Consider the following 15,934-nt stretch of genomic DNA (forward strand, 5'->3'; position numbering starts at 1 on the left):
ATATGCTTTTAAGTATTTTTACTACTGAGAGAGCAGAGGCAAATTTGAAATAGTTGGATATTATTTTTAAAAAGGGGGGGGGAAACACGGGTAAACCTTTTACTGTGCCTGTTTTTAGTACCACCATTTTTGAAATAACTTTATTTTGAGGAAATCAATATCAGTTACATAGAAAAATCATGAAGCTGGTACAGAGGGTTGTGGTGGCCCCACACCTGGTTTCTTGTGTTAGTCACAAGTGTGATACACTGTTGTTCACTAAAATCCCATGTTTCCATTCAGTTTTGTTTTCCTTGGTTCTTACCGGATGTTCCTTTTCTGGTCCTGGATCCCACCCAGGGTACCATACTCCCTTAGTTGCTGTATCTGCTCAGGATGCCTCAGCCCTTAGACTGTCTCTGTTTTGATGACCCTGTTGGTTCCAAGTAGTGCCAGTATTGTATGGAATATCTCTCTAAACTGAGATTTTCCTTAGCTGTGTAGAGTGTGTTGTAGAGCTACAGAGGCAAAGTGTCATTTTCATCCATCATATCAAAGGTAACTGGTATCAAAATGGCTTTTCACTGTTAAAATCAACCTTGATCACCCAGGCCTCGTAGTGTTGAATCATAAAGCTGTTCTTTTTTTCTTTTTTTGTTTCTACAGTTCTCTTTGCCCTCCAAAAAGGTCACTATTTTGGTTCCTAGGTAAGAAAAAGAGAGACATTTACTTTTAAAAATACAAACAAAATGTATCTTGGAGTTTTGAAAGCACACACAATTAAATAAAATAAATCCTGGTGAGTCTGGATATCATTAAGCAGCACAGTTAGGATACTGTTCTGAAAAATCTTTGTAGGGAGTTTCTCTGTGTTATACATTTGGAATTACTGTCTCAGTGCTTCAGACCTGGCAAAGCCATTATTCCCCTGATACTACACTGGACCCTGGAAACACACACATATGAAACATCACCTTTGTCTCCAGAGGTTTAATTACCACATAAAACTCATCCTCATTTCTCCTGCTATGTTATTTAGAATATCCGCAGATTCATACATCTTTTAGTATTACATGCATTATCAAATATATGGAGCAATACATAATTATTGAGAAAAGGCGTGGACATTCTTTTAAAAAGCATACTTTTTAATTTTAATTTTTATTATTAGTTACATTTTATTAACTCTGTATCCCAGCTGTATCCCACTTCTTATTCCTTCCCAATCCCTCCCTTCCTTCCTTATCTCCTCCCTGCCCCTTTCCAAGTCCAGTAATAGGGGAGGACCTCCTCCCCTTTCATCTGACCCTGTTTTATCAGGTATCTTCAGGACTGGCTTGCAGAGTCCTCCTCTGTGGCCTAGCAGGGCTGCTCCTCTCTTGGTGGGTGGGGAGGTCAAAGAGCCAGCCATTGAGTTCCTGTCAGAAGTAGTCCTTGTTCCCCTTACTAGGGAAACCAATTGGTTACTGAGCTACCACAGGCTACATCCGAGCAGAGGTTCTAGGTTATATCCATACATGGTCCTTGGTGGAGTGTCAGTCTCAGAAAAGACCCTGTGCCCAGATATATTTGGTCCTTATGGAGCTCCTATCTTCTCCACGTCATACCAACTTCCCCTTCTTTCATATGATTCCTTGCACTCTGGTTATGAGTAAAAGCATACTTTTTATTTAAGGAAAATATGGAGGTGGTTCTTCAGAGTCAGAACTTCTTTGGACCTTTTCTAGGAAGTAAATGGATTCAGGGTATTATACATGCCATCTGCGTGTTTTACCCTGTTCTTCTTTTACTATTGGAAAGACAACAGAGACATGGAAGGACGGGAGGTCTAACACTATGGGAACCCTTATGTCAGGTAAAGTGTCCTTGTGTGAAAGCGTTTAAATCAGGGTCCTGGCATTGTGTGCAGACTTGTAACACGTTAGTAGCCATTCCCAGTGCTGAGTACAGACACAGAAGTTCAGAAGCAGATGGGGAATAGGTCTAAGCACAGTCATATTTTCTAAACCACCCCATCTTTCCTTCATGGATAAGAACCAGATTTCCAGACCACATAATCAATTCCATAGAAGACAAAGCCATAGTATCATAAATAACTCAGGCCCATTGTGGTTGACCCTTGAGTTGTGGATTATCTAGACTGCAGAGTAGATAGAGAAGATAGATAGGAATCTCAGTAGAATGCGGTTCTTGCTGAAAGAGCCCTAGAAGAGCCAAGTGCATGTGTCCATGTGGCCTTGTTGGTGATCCCTGGATCTCAAAACACCAGTGCTACCCTTTCTACCATGTTGTTATTTTCAGGTGATTCTACAAGACTAAGCCTTCCTTAGGGGGACACTTTAAAACTCTTTCAGTTCTAAGTTACTCCAAATATATATATATGGATATATATATATATATATATGAATTCATATATAAAATTGTATATATGAATATATGTATGAATTTATGTGCATTAATATATACATATATATTCACATACTGTATACGTATGAATATGTGTTTATATTCATATACATGTATATGTATGAGTATATGTATATGTATGAATATGTGCTCATATATATAAATTTATACATATGAATTCATCTATATTAATATATGTATTTTATATATAGGAATTTCTCATTATGTAGGCTTTATTCATCTTACTTTTTACATGAAATAAAGCCAATACATTTTCACTACCTTGGCAGATATGGCCTTGAGCTTGCTATGTAGCCAAGAATGACCTTGACTTCCTCATTCTCCTGCCTCAACATGCTAAGTGTTTGGCTTAGAAGCATGTGATGTCATGCCTGCCTGAAAAGCCCATTGTCCTCGTGTTGGAGAGGCTTACCTTCTAGTTAGATGGTCATTTTGTCCCTAAGTTTATTTCTAAGCTAGAAAGTTGGTTCTAAGTAAGTTGTTTTATTAGATTTTGAATGCTAAATTTTGTCCTAAATTCTAAGTTTTCTTCAGTGGCAGAATTCATTACCTTTATTATAAACACTCATGATGTGCCTGACACATGACAGGTCTACAACCATGGATATGAACTCATGTACTGTTTGGGCTGGAGAGATGGTTCAGCAGTTAAAGGCATTTGCTGCTCTTTCCAGAGGACCTTGGTACAGTTGCCAGCACCCACATGGGCGGCTTACAACCTCCTTTGACTCAAGCTCCATGGGATCTGATGTCCTCATTTGGCCTAGTGGGGGACTTTAATGTGCATAGTGCATATACCCATATACCTATCTATACTTAGGCAGGTACAGGTGTAGGTAAAATAAAATTAAATAAATAAAGTTATAGCATTTTTAAAATAAATCCAGTGTTTGTTATTTTATTCAAGACTTAATGGAGTTAGGGGTGAAATTCAAAAACTCTACAACTCTGATTTATTTTTAAAAACAAAAAGTTATTGGTAGTTTAGAAGTGACTGGCCATTCCCCTATTTCACCTCTTCCAAAGCAAACAGGGAACACAGCTGAGGAGAACCAACATTGTCTCTCCCCTAGTTTTAAACTGTCTCCTGAAAAGCCATTGAGCTAGTCATCACTTGGCACGAGCCAGTATCTTGGATACCCTGAGCAGGCAATGACAGACACAGGGATGCTGTGAAGGAAACACAAATGGCGATGTGGTAGGAGAGCCAGAGGTAATTACCCAGAACAGGAACAAAGTTTTAGCAAATCCAGAGAGTCCTCGGGGGAGTTTTATGGAAAGTAAGCAAGAAGCAACTCTGTGGAAGAAACCAAGGACTGTCCTGCTTACAGCTGTCCTGCCAGGCTGCTGGTTTAAACCCGGGTTTCCAGTTCACACTGCTCCCCTCTGCTTTTCCTTCACGGTGCTTTTGACCTCTAGAATTCCTCTGTAGTCACAGCCCTGAGACACAGTGAAGCTTATTTTTGCTGCAACTCATTTCAGCTTGTCAGCCTGATGCTAAGTAGAGATTATTTTAGGCACAGGCTTCCTTTCTCATACTTCTTGGTGTTTGATTTATGACAAATTCAGTAATCATGGAGGGAAATTGAGAATTACAGTAAATATTGGTCTACCGCCAATCCTAAGAGGGCAGTTTTTTGCATTTATAGTCAACTTCGCTTTTTTTTTTTTGAAAATCACTTTACCAATTAGAGAAGAAAAGCATTGTGCCTGTCCCCATGTCACCGTAAGCCCTGGCCCATGATAGTTTAGTTTCTTTCGATTATGTCTCTATTTGTAATGAGTTACTATCCTTTATTCTTTCTTTTTATTTTGAAAAGAATTTCTTTTAATTTTGAAAAATTTCTTGCTCTTTAGATAACAGCAGACAAGGACTGGAGAGATGGCTCAGAGGTTAAGAGGTTAACCTCTTCCAAAGGTTCTGAGTTCAATTCCCAGCAACCACATGGTGGTTCACAACCATCTATAATGAGATCTGGTGTCCTCTTCTGTCCTGCAATCACACATGCAGGCAGACTGAAAATAAATAAATTTTAAAAAACATAAGAAACTCACTCCTACACACATACACACCACACCATATACACACTAAATCAGAAACAAACATAAACAATAAAAACACCAATATGATCAAACATGCCCAAACAAAGCAATATGAGACTACAAAAAGTAGTCTTTTTGTAGATTACAAAAAGTCTACAAAAATATTATTGAACCTTCTCTGTGTTGTCTAATTACTGTGTGGCACAGGTCCTGCGCTGGAGCATAGTTAACATCATGAATGTTATCGTGATCTGTTTGTAACATTTAAGCAGTATTAGTGTATCACACCCATATGCCCATTCTCTAAGCATCTATGCTATTCTACGAGACAGGAGAATCGGAGCACTAAGGTTAGAACCAAAGGCTGAAGTTTGATTATTAACTTAAAGTAATTGACTTTGAGGTTTTCTGAGGTTGGTTACATTTGTTTCATAGTAAAGTTAGGTTAACAGTGTTCGACTCATGAACTGTTTTCCTATGAAATGGGAGAGTTGGCATGAAAGTGGACATTATTACTGCCTTAGGGTTTCTATTGCTATGAAGAGACACCATGACCATGGCAACTCTTATAAAGGAAAACATTTCATTGGGGATGGTTTACAGTTTCAGAGATTTAGTCCATTATCAGTATGATGGGAAGCATGATGGCATTCAGGCAGACATGGTGTTGAAAAGGGAGCTGAGAGTTCTACATCTTAATATGAAAGCAGCAGAAGGAGACTGTCACACTGGACGTGACGTCTCAAAGCCAGCTCTCACAGTGACACATTTCCTCCAACAAGGCCACACCTACTCTAACAAGGCCATACCTCCTAGTAATGCCATTCCCTAAGGGCCAAGAATTCACACACGAGTCTATAGTAGACATTCCTATTAAAGCCACCACACTTACTATCACAATGTATAGGAAGATATCATATGGATAACAGAAATAATTTGAGTGTTTTAGGAAAAGTAAAGCACACAGAAAAATAAAGCAAATATATAAATTCAGCCAAAAATATTCAACTTGTTGATGTCAGTTTCCAGTTTGCATTTCCTCAGCCCACCCTGGTTATTAACTGATTTCAGATATATACTTGCTAACCCCCAATAGCTTCTCTTATTCATGCCTACCTGAAGGATCTTGGGGAGTTTTCCCAGGAAGGAAATCTCAACAAGCAAAAGATGGATATTGATAATTAAAAATCACCCATGCTTCCTATTGTCTTGTTGGGGAAAAAAAATAAGAAATGCTTTACATAGCCTCTCACAGCATCTATGGTGATCCTGAACCCCAGTTGGAATGTAGGCCTATATCATGCTTCCTGGATTGCCTCCCAGAGAGACTGTTAACGCTCAAATCCTTATCACACACACACACACACACACACACACACACACACACACACACACAAGTGCAAGTGCCAACAGAGTCCAGAAGAGGGCACAGGATCCTCTAGAGCTGCAGCCTGATGTGGATGCTGGGAACTGAACTATAGTCCTTGGCAAGCAGACCACACCAACTTCTGAGCCATCTTTCCAGCCTGCCCACGCCCCTTTCTCATTTTTAAAACTTTGCCGTGGTGATTTGTAAGATTTGCATTTACAGATGTGTGTTAGTGATGGTTCACTTTTTGTTTCAGTCTTTGCTTTCATTTTTCCATTTTAAAATGCTTCTATTTGTGATGTATGAGGGATTAAAGAGTAGGACAGGAAGAAGAAAGAGGTGAAAAACTGGAAGTTAAGGTCTTTCACATGAGTCAGTTGAATAAGCATTTTTTTTTTAAGAAAGAAGTCACACTTCTGAAGTGTGAATCAAGCCAGTCACAAGGCAGAGCTGACAAAGAACAGTGTGAGCCACCAGACAGAAAGAACAGGAGACAGTGACATCACTCTCTGACCCCAATATGCCATTAGATACACTTTTTCCTAATTTTGTTTTTTTTTATCTTTATCTTTCTTTAGCCCCCCAAGCTTTGCAGTCCCTCAATTCTTTTTTCTTAACCCATTTCTTATCATTCAAGGTGATGCATTAAATCTTCATGTGTGAAAGGAGAGCGTGCTTCCAGCAGGACTATGCAGAGTGCCTTGTTTCCTCTCTGGAGCTGGCAGGGCTGTCTAGAGACCAACTGGGTCCACCGATGGCAGAGTCAGAACCAGATCTGAGTGGGCCGAGCAGGGGGAAAGGGATAACTGGTGTCAGGAAGTGCAGAAAAATGAGGTTCCAAGAATCCCACTGTCGCTCCCATACTGGATCTCAGCCTAGAGATGGGCAACAGTATTAACAATGTGCCTCAGCATTTATTATCTTCTTTCTGTTCTTTCCCTGCTTCTCTTGACTCACCTTCCAAACTGTACAAAATAGTACCACGCAGCAAAATTTATACACCCCAGATATGAATTGCTTGAAGACAGCCCTAGGAGGCAGAGAAGAAGACAGGAGGCAGAGGACACAAAGTATAAAGGAAATGAGGAGGCTGTGTTCAAGCCACGATACCTATAGGTACCCCTTGCCTTCTGGGACTCAGCGACATTGCCTCAGAAGGTGTTTTTTCTGTCTGAATTCTGACAGAAGATAAGAAATGAGCTATGGCAATAGATTCAAAGGCACTAAGCTAAGTACGATGTTGGAGATGTAAGACTCAGTGGTTGGAGTTTGACTTGGAAACATTTCCCCCACAACCCAAGGCTTAACATCATGTCAAGGATACCTAGAATTTGTTCCAGCATATTGTTCTAAATGTACATCGGGGTAAGTGATGAGATAGAGAAGCTCAAGCTGCCTTTGGATTTTAAGGAATGTTCTGGAAGGCTCCAGGAGATAGGAAGGGGTTTTTCAAGTGATAGCTATTGCCCATATTTCCCAGACAATACTCCTTCCCTGGGGGAATAAGAAATGCACTAGCATTTTTCTAAAAGGTCAGCAAAGTATTTCATATCAGTCATAATTTTCAGAAGAAAGGTTGATCACATAATACAGCCATAGGGCCTATGGGAAATGTTTTTTTTAATGACTTTAGAGTTCAGGTAGCTGGACTTAAACATCAAAGTCCAGGTGGGCATAATCAGGACAACCGACAAGAAGGCCAGAGGGGTAACCTCTGGAGTCCTAGATCTTCATATTCCTTGGTGTGGGAAAGATAGACATGGCAGCTGTCAACATTATTATTTGACATGTGTCAACCAGCCCCCTCCCCCAAAAAATTCAATTAAACAATTAAAAACAGGTGAGCACTAGATAAGGATTGGTAACATAATTCGAAAGCATAATCTGTGTGAGTTTCCAGGTCACAGCCAGTTATCAGACCTGGAGCCCAGTGGCTGAAGAGGAAGCCTCCTCCCGCATACAGACGTGTACTAACACTTCAGCTTTCCTGCTAAAGAAATATGTTTACCCAGGCCTTATAAAAGCTAGGGATCGGAGGTGACAGTAATAATAGGGGACCCTATACTCTCTTGGTTTCATTTATAAAGTGCAGAATTAAAGAAGCCAGAGAACCATGTTAGTTTCTTCAGACACAACAGAAGAAGCCTCTGTAGCAGGTTCAAAAGAAGCAATTTTCCTTGTTACTACAGGACCCTATAGACTCAAGTGTGTCAAAGGCAGCCAGGAGAGAGGAGGTAACACAGAGCTACTGTGAGCTTAGGCAACTTCTTCAGCCAACCACTCTCAGCTTTAAAAATAGTTTCTGCTATGTTTTAGGGGCCCACTAGAGACTGAACACCTGACCAGGCATCAAGAGCCTGCAAGTGGAGATGCCCTCTCTGAGCTGTAGATCATCAAATCACCTAAGTTATAAGTTCACACAACCACCATGCATCATGTGAGGGAAAGTGCACAGATAGGATCAGGCTTAACCAGTTCCACGGGGCACAAGTAAGATTGATGGACAGATGTCCAAGCTGCCATGCTACAAACCAACACTGAGCTGGTGATTCTCTACCTACGGCCTCATGAGATGTTCCCTGTGCCCAAGAGAGAAGGAAAAAAATGCAATTCTGTTTGTAAAATGAAGTTATTTTTAAAATGGACATGGTAGAGCATGCCTATAATATCAACACTTGGGAAGTGAAGAAAGGAAGTCAAGGTCACCCTCAGCTATATAGTGAGGTGAAGGCAAATCTGGGCTACATGAGACCCTAAATAAGTCATATGTGTGTGTGTATGTATAAATGATAAAGCAACAATTAAGACATTGTCTCTCTTATATATCATATACATGATATATACATATATTTATATACATTATATATCATATATTATGTATATGAGGAAATGGATTAATATGATGGTTTATGAGGCCTGCAGTGTGGCACAGAATACCTGGTTCATGGAAAAAGAATGTTAAAGGATATATATACTCCCTTGTATACTGAATTTGGTCGATTTCTTAAGGCAATGTGACAAGATTACAATGTTGAGTGTAAAGAGTCATGTGAAAGCAGGATCTAATATCTACATCTTAATGTCTCACACTACTGTCCACTGGAGAGCATCCATCAGCAAGGAGGCTAGTAGGTGGTAACCTGTCAGCTAGTCTCTGTTCTAGGCACTCCAGTGTAACAGACCCACGAGTGTAGTGGCCTTTTTGACAGGTAGGGAGGCCATCCACAGCCCCAATAGTCTTGATTCATCTCACCAAGCTGACGTAACTACCGCTTCCACAGAAGGCCTGTCATGCCAGCAGCAAGCCCAGTAAGCATTTGATAGAGCAGCAACTCTTAAAGACACAGCAAGACAATTAGTGATAAATTGTTTCCATCAGATCTCTCTCAGGCAGGCCCTCTTGAGAATGAAGGAATGAGTGGTCCTTACTGGAAATACCTTTGATTCTGAATATGTGTTTGGCTGAGTTGCACATGAATGTCACTTCTAGGATTATTATTTGATGACTCACAGAATGACTTATTTACAGACACCGCATCCTAGAATATATCATTTTAGGTAACAGACACATAGAAAAGGAGTCGCACTAAGGCAATGGTCACAAGAACATGAGATCCACTGTTTCTATCAAACGTAGTCCCTTTGCTAGAATGCTGAATGGATCACTAAAGGCTCAGCTCACTTAGGGAAAAGGCTCTGAATAGTTGGGACTTGTCCTACTCAGTGTGGTATATGCCTTGGGATAATAGTTAAAATATGGTCCAAAACCTATAACTCAGTCTGTAAAATAATATGAAGTAGGATTGGCAGTTCACACACCATTCTCTTCATTCACTTGCAGAATTGGTGCATTTTGTCCCCATTACCTTTAGACTTCACTGGATTTTAGGCCTTGCTAATTGTTGGGGGAAGAAAAAGACACTTACTGCTAGAAGGGGTCACAGCAAAGATCACAAAGAACTATCTATATGGCTCCCACCTGCTCTCCTTGGATCTTCATGCCAAAGGTCTAGCAGATAAAGGTGCTTTTTCATAATGGTACATTAGTTGATCCTGATTTTCATGAACACATAAGGTTGTTGCTCAACAATAGAAGCAGGAACAAATACTTCTAGATCTCAAAGAATTCTGTGGCATTCCTTTGTCTTTCTTCTGTCCATTTCTCTGTGCTGATGAAAGACCTGAAAAATAAATTCAATAAAGAGCCAGGTGTGGTTGGCGTACACCCTTGATCTCAGCACTTGGGAGGCAGATGCAGCTGGATCTGCGACCTCTAAGAGGCCAGCCTGGGTCCTCCAGAAGATAATATATGTCAGCTGAAGTACTCATCATTGATAAGGAAAATCTAAAGTAGATGGTAAATATCTGGAACTAATAAATATCATTAGTGGAATTTGAGATAGTTCCATAAGTAGCCCCTGCTTGCTACATGGACCATCTTATCTTGGATCCTTTTGAGATTTGCAAATGGCTATGACTTTAAATTTTAGAGAATGGATGGACTTTATAGAGGGTAAAATAGATCTGAAGTCCAAAGGCTAGATTGTGGGAAATATTTTTCATATCCTGTACAGCTTTTTTTTTATTCCACCTGCAACTGATGGGCAACTAAAGAACATGTCACAGCTTTCTCTCTCTCTGTTTCTCTGTCTCTCTCTCTCAAGTTCTGCATTTCTTTACTCTGTCTAGGGTTACAGAATCTCACTAAATCTATATTGAATGGCATAAAATAAAGCAGTGGTTTTCAACGTCCTAATGCTGCAAATCTTTAATATAGTTCCTCATGTTGTGGTGACCCTCAACCATAAAATTATTTTGTTGCTACTTCATAACTATAATTTTGCTACTGTTATGAATCATAATGTAAATATCTGGAAAACAGGATGGTCTTAGTGACTCCTGTGAAAGGGTCAGTAGAGCTCCCAATGAGTCCAGCCCCACAGATTTAGAACCATTACATTAAACTTTTACTCAATAAGGAAAGAGAGTCAGTGGATTAATGCAAGCCTTTTGGCAGTGGAAGGGAAAATTCTAAGATGCATTCTACATGGTTCTTAGGGCAGCTCCTAGAACTGAGTTCCAACAGACATAGCGTAGCAACTCTGCAACATGTTCTTCAGTGGCTTTTCCTTTCTTTATTTCAGCTTCGTGTTTTCCCAAATCCCCAGGTAAATGATCTGCTTCAGTTCCTACTTCCAGGGGAACTCAAAGTAGATGAAAAACCAGCTGACTGCTGGTCGATGGTGGTGCTTCTGGAAAAGCCTGGCTTTGTAAAGAAAGGAAAAAGTAGTAACAGTGAGGAGTGAGAAATGAGTTACACCAGAAGCAAATGTTTATTAAAAATTTGCTACGTATTAAACATTCAGGAAGCATGGCAAAGGCAGACATGGTGCTGAAGAAGGAGCTGAGAGTTTTAAATCCTGATCCCCAGGCTGCAGAAGGAGACTGTATGGCACACTGGACATAGCTTGAGCATAGGAGACCTTAAAGCCCGCCCCCACAGTGACACACTTCCTCCAACAAAGCCACAGATACTCCACAAGGCCACACCTCCTAATAGTTTCACTCCCTGTGGGCCAGGCATTCACACACGTGAGTCTGTGGGGACCATGCCTATTCAAACCACCACAGTGGCAGGGCCCACACCTACTTTAATCTCTATGACTCTTCTGACCCAAATGAAAAGGACCGGGAGAGGAAACAGGAGACTATTTTCTCCACCTTTCCCTTCCCTCAAGCCTTCTGTCCACATTTCCTCACTTACTAACCACAGCCTCAGACAGGAAATGACCGTTTCACTCCACTTGGGAGGCACTCACTATATGCTTCTTGCTTGATACAGAAGCCATTTTTTGTGTCTGGAACAGATTCCCATAAGTAACAGCAGTATCTTTCACTGAAAAACAATGATGACCCATTTTTTGCATTGTGATAAAACATATCTAACATGGAATTTTAGTCATTTTTAAGTTCCCTCACCATTATCATCTATCTCCAAAATGTTGCTTCTGTCCCAACTGAAACTGTGCTCTTAAGTACCACCCCGTACTGTCCCTCCACCCACCACTGTTCTGTTGGTCTCTATGACTATGACCACTCAAGGTGCCTCATACTGGTAGAATCACACTCTGCTTGTATCTTTTTGACTAGCTTAATTCGCTTACCATAATGTCATCTGCCTTCATTCCCCAGAGCCAGAAGCAGCCTCCTGAACACTGTCTTTGCCGCATTCTGTTCATCCAGTCATCTGTGCGTAGACACTTGCTACAATGAAAAGGAAAGTATAGCTGCTACGATACTATACTGGTATAAAGGTATCTTGGAGTCTTTGCTTTCAATTTTTCCATATATGCATTAGGAGGGGGTTTGCCTTTGGGTGATATTGTAAGTTAGGGTTTGTTGTTTTGTTTTCTGAGGCACCATCATGCTTTTTGGTTTATCATCATTTTATATTCCAACCAGCAATGCACGTGTACTAATTTCCCCATACAACACTTACTACTTTCTATTTTCTCGCCATTTGGTTTGGTTTTGATAACAGCCGTCTCATTGGATATGAAGTGGCATCTCACTGTGATTTGATTCTAATTTCCCTGATGGTTAGACATTAAGCATCTATCTTTGCACTTTCTTCTTGGTGATTTGTATACATTTTGGGAAAATGGCATTTCAAGATTTTGGCCTGTTTTTAAAATCAGGATCTTTGTTTCTGCATTTTAGGAATTTTTTTATACATTCTTGTTATTAACCTGTTGTCAAGTATATGACCTGAAAATATGCCTTTCATTGCAAAAAATTCCTTTTTCACTCATAAGTGGCCCTTAGTCTGCTAATATTTTAAATCCAATTTGTCTGTTTTTCATCTGGACTTTTATCTAGAATCATCATGTTCTTCTGTCTGTCTGTCTATTCCCCTCCATCTCATTCTCTTTACCTTCCTCTTCTCTGCCTCTCTCTTCTTCCCTCTGCCTCTCTACTCCCTTTACATGTCTCTCTGTCTCTGTCTGACCCATCTTTCCTTCTTTTCTCCTTTCCTCACCCACCCCGCGTCTTCTCTCCCTCCCTCTGCCTTTCTTTCTTGCTTTGCCTTGGTCTCTCTGACATGGTCTTGCTATGCTGTTCTGGTTTTCCTCATCAGGCAATACTGCACCAGCTAGCTGGTCCACTGACTTTGAAGCTCACGTTTCAAACCTAATTTTGATTCTTCTGATCCTTAGTCAGATACATTATCGATTGCACTCCTGGCTGTGATTTTGATTCTAAAGTGCTGTAGTCTGGAGCTTATCTAGGGTTTTCTGGGCCTGAAATAAACACAGTTTTGTAAGCTTAAGGAAAAATATATAAAAACTGTTACTTTCATAATTTCTGTTCAATTTTATAAGTGTGTTATTTGTTCCTAGGACCCTTCTTGGTAGAGTCATGCAAGCATCATTAGTTAGCTGTTGCAACCATGAACACTTCACTCTCCTACCAGCAACCATTGGGGAGGGGTGGATAGCAGGGTCTCTCTACATAGACTCAGTATGTTGAAAGACAAGGCTGGCCTCAAACCCACAGAGATCTGCCTACCTCTGCCTCCCAAGTGTTGGGATTAAATGTGTGCACACCCAGCTTACCTGAGATCATTTTTAAACCATTTTGAATATATACACATCATAATTGAAATGTTAGCATACAGAAGAACTAGCCTAAGACAGCTCTATTGAAAGAATATCAGATAAGAAGACTTACCTATAAACGGCTTTCAACTATTGTTCAGTGAATCACAGAAAACTGCCAAATGTCCTTAATATTAGCACATAGGAGGCAGAAGCAGAAGGGTCATGAGTTTGAAGCCAGCCTGAACTAAATAGCAAATTCCAGTCATGCCTGGGTGACATGGTGAGATCCTGTTTCAACAATATCCAAAAGCTGAGTTTTAATATAGGTTATGGTTCTACCCCTACTTAATTGGTTTGAATATCTGGACAACTACATGTCTGATCTTTAGCGTGTACAAAATTAAGAAATTAGGCTGGAAATTCTGTTCCAACGCTAAGAGCTAATAATTCTTTTTGTTTAATGTTTATTCCTCTATTTGCTCTCAGTGACTTTCTCTGGAGCAGGCCCTACCCCTGCTGGACCAAGGTTCTGCGTTAGTACGAACCTACTCCTGTGGCATCATTCTCACAGGCCTGGTGCTGTCACCCTCTGGTGGTGACACATCCTCAAGGAGAAATTCCAGAATGTACCAGATGACAACCTACCATTGTTTGCCTCCCATCACCACCCAAAATGAAGGAGACAGGAAGTGCACAATGAGAGAGTAATCTGTTTCCACAGACACTTTGGGAAGTTCTGCTCTGAGACCCGCAGACCTATTGCCTGGTAGACAGTGATGGCAGCAAGTGTGTAGCAGAGCAAGCTGCTTTTGTCAGGGCCACAAGCCAAAGCAGAGGCTGTGTTCTGACCAAACAGTATCTTACAGACCTCACCACTTTTCCATTGTGCCACTCTGAGCCAAGCCTTTAACACACAGACGTCTGAGGGTGCTTATCCCAACTGTATACCCACCTATCTTGATGCATCCTCTTGAAAGCAATAGCATTATTTTTCTGATCTGGATGCAGGGTAACGGTTGCTCTTCTATATTTAGCAGAACTGAACATCTCCATATAGATGTCCTACGGGCATCTCAGATGTCACTGTGCTCCACGGTGAACATATCTGTCCCTCCTATTTCTTCTCTGAGTTGGAGTCCTTGGATGCTCTTGGAGTCCCAGCCTGCATGTCCTGTTTGTTTTTCCATGTGGATGCATCATATCCACCCCTCCCTTTTCCTTATCACGGACATATTGAAGGTGGCAATTCCTCATCTCTCCCCTACTAAGTAAAATGGACTCCTCATCCATATAGTTGTCTCTGTGGTCTGTTTTTTCTCAGTGATAAGAATCATGGAACTGAAATGCAAATCCAATTATTTCATTTTGCTGGCTTAAGGCTTTCCAGGGGCTCATACTCTTCATCAAAATAACCTCCCAACATCTCATTGTCAAGGCACGTAAGTCGTTCCACCAATGAGTCGTCTAGACACCTGCTCTACCACACTAGTACTATGACACCCCATTCAAACTTTGCTCTAGTCACACTGCACCACCTGACATTTCCTAAATAGACTATGCTCTCTCATCCCCAAGGCTTTGGCCTTGCTAACCCCAGAATTTATTTTCACTTCCCTCTTTGTCTGAAACATGAATCCTTCGGCAGTCTGTTGGAGTACCACCTTTTTGTATGTATTAAAGCCTTCTCAGACACCCCAAAAGGCAGCTAAAATACAGCCCCTTTAAAATGCCTTAGTGGTGTCGCATATTCTTTACCATATTCTGCATTACACTGTTACCATCTTCGGGACAGAGACTGACGGGCAGCCTCACTCCCAAGAACCCAACAACACGTAGGGACTATTTTTGAATAAACGTCTCATGATAGAAACTGGAACTGTGCAAAGATTTCTTGTCTGACTGGCAGCCTTTTCTCCTTTTCTCGCCTGTTGTACACCTTCTTTAAAAGTCATGTGCCCCAACCTCTAACTTCCAGGACAGAGCTAGAAGATGCCGATAACTGTATTCTTTCAGAGGAATCATGGGAAAGGAGAAGGTTGAGGGCCTCCGCTGATGTTACATATTGGCCTCTGTATTTCCAGTCCTAGGCTCTTTCCACTCTATTCTAAGGACAGAAGCTTCAAACACCTTTCTTGCCTTAGCAAGCCATGGCTACGTAAATTTAGTGAGCATATGTGAAGGACAAAAAGGTGCTAACCTGACTTACTGTTCTCTGGCCTAAATTTAATGAAATAATGCAAGTTGCTATCAGGTCCAAAGGAAACTGCAACTTCCTAAACTGCAAAAGGCAGTTCAGACATCCCGGAAAGAGCTCAACCCAGATTATGAGAGGATTTCTGGCCGTTATATAAAAGCCAGCATTCCTCTGAAACTTGTGAAACTGGTTCTGCCCCAAAAAAGTCATTTTTCTTATCACTGGCAGAAGACACATATGTGAATACCTGTGTCACCTACCAGCATATCAAAGCTTATGCTGGCCTCCAGCCTCCCTCAGTATCACAAATCTCTGTTGCAC

Source organism: Psammomys obesus, unplaced genomic scaffold (genome assembly GCF_907164565.1).
Source record: "Psammomys obesus unplaced genomic scaffold, mPsaObe1.curated_primary_1811, whole genome shotgun sequence".
Lineage (NCBI taxonomy): Eukaryota > Metazoa > Chordata > Mammalia > Rodentia > Muridae > Psammomys > Psammomys obesus.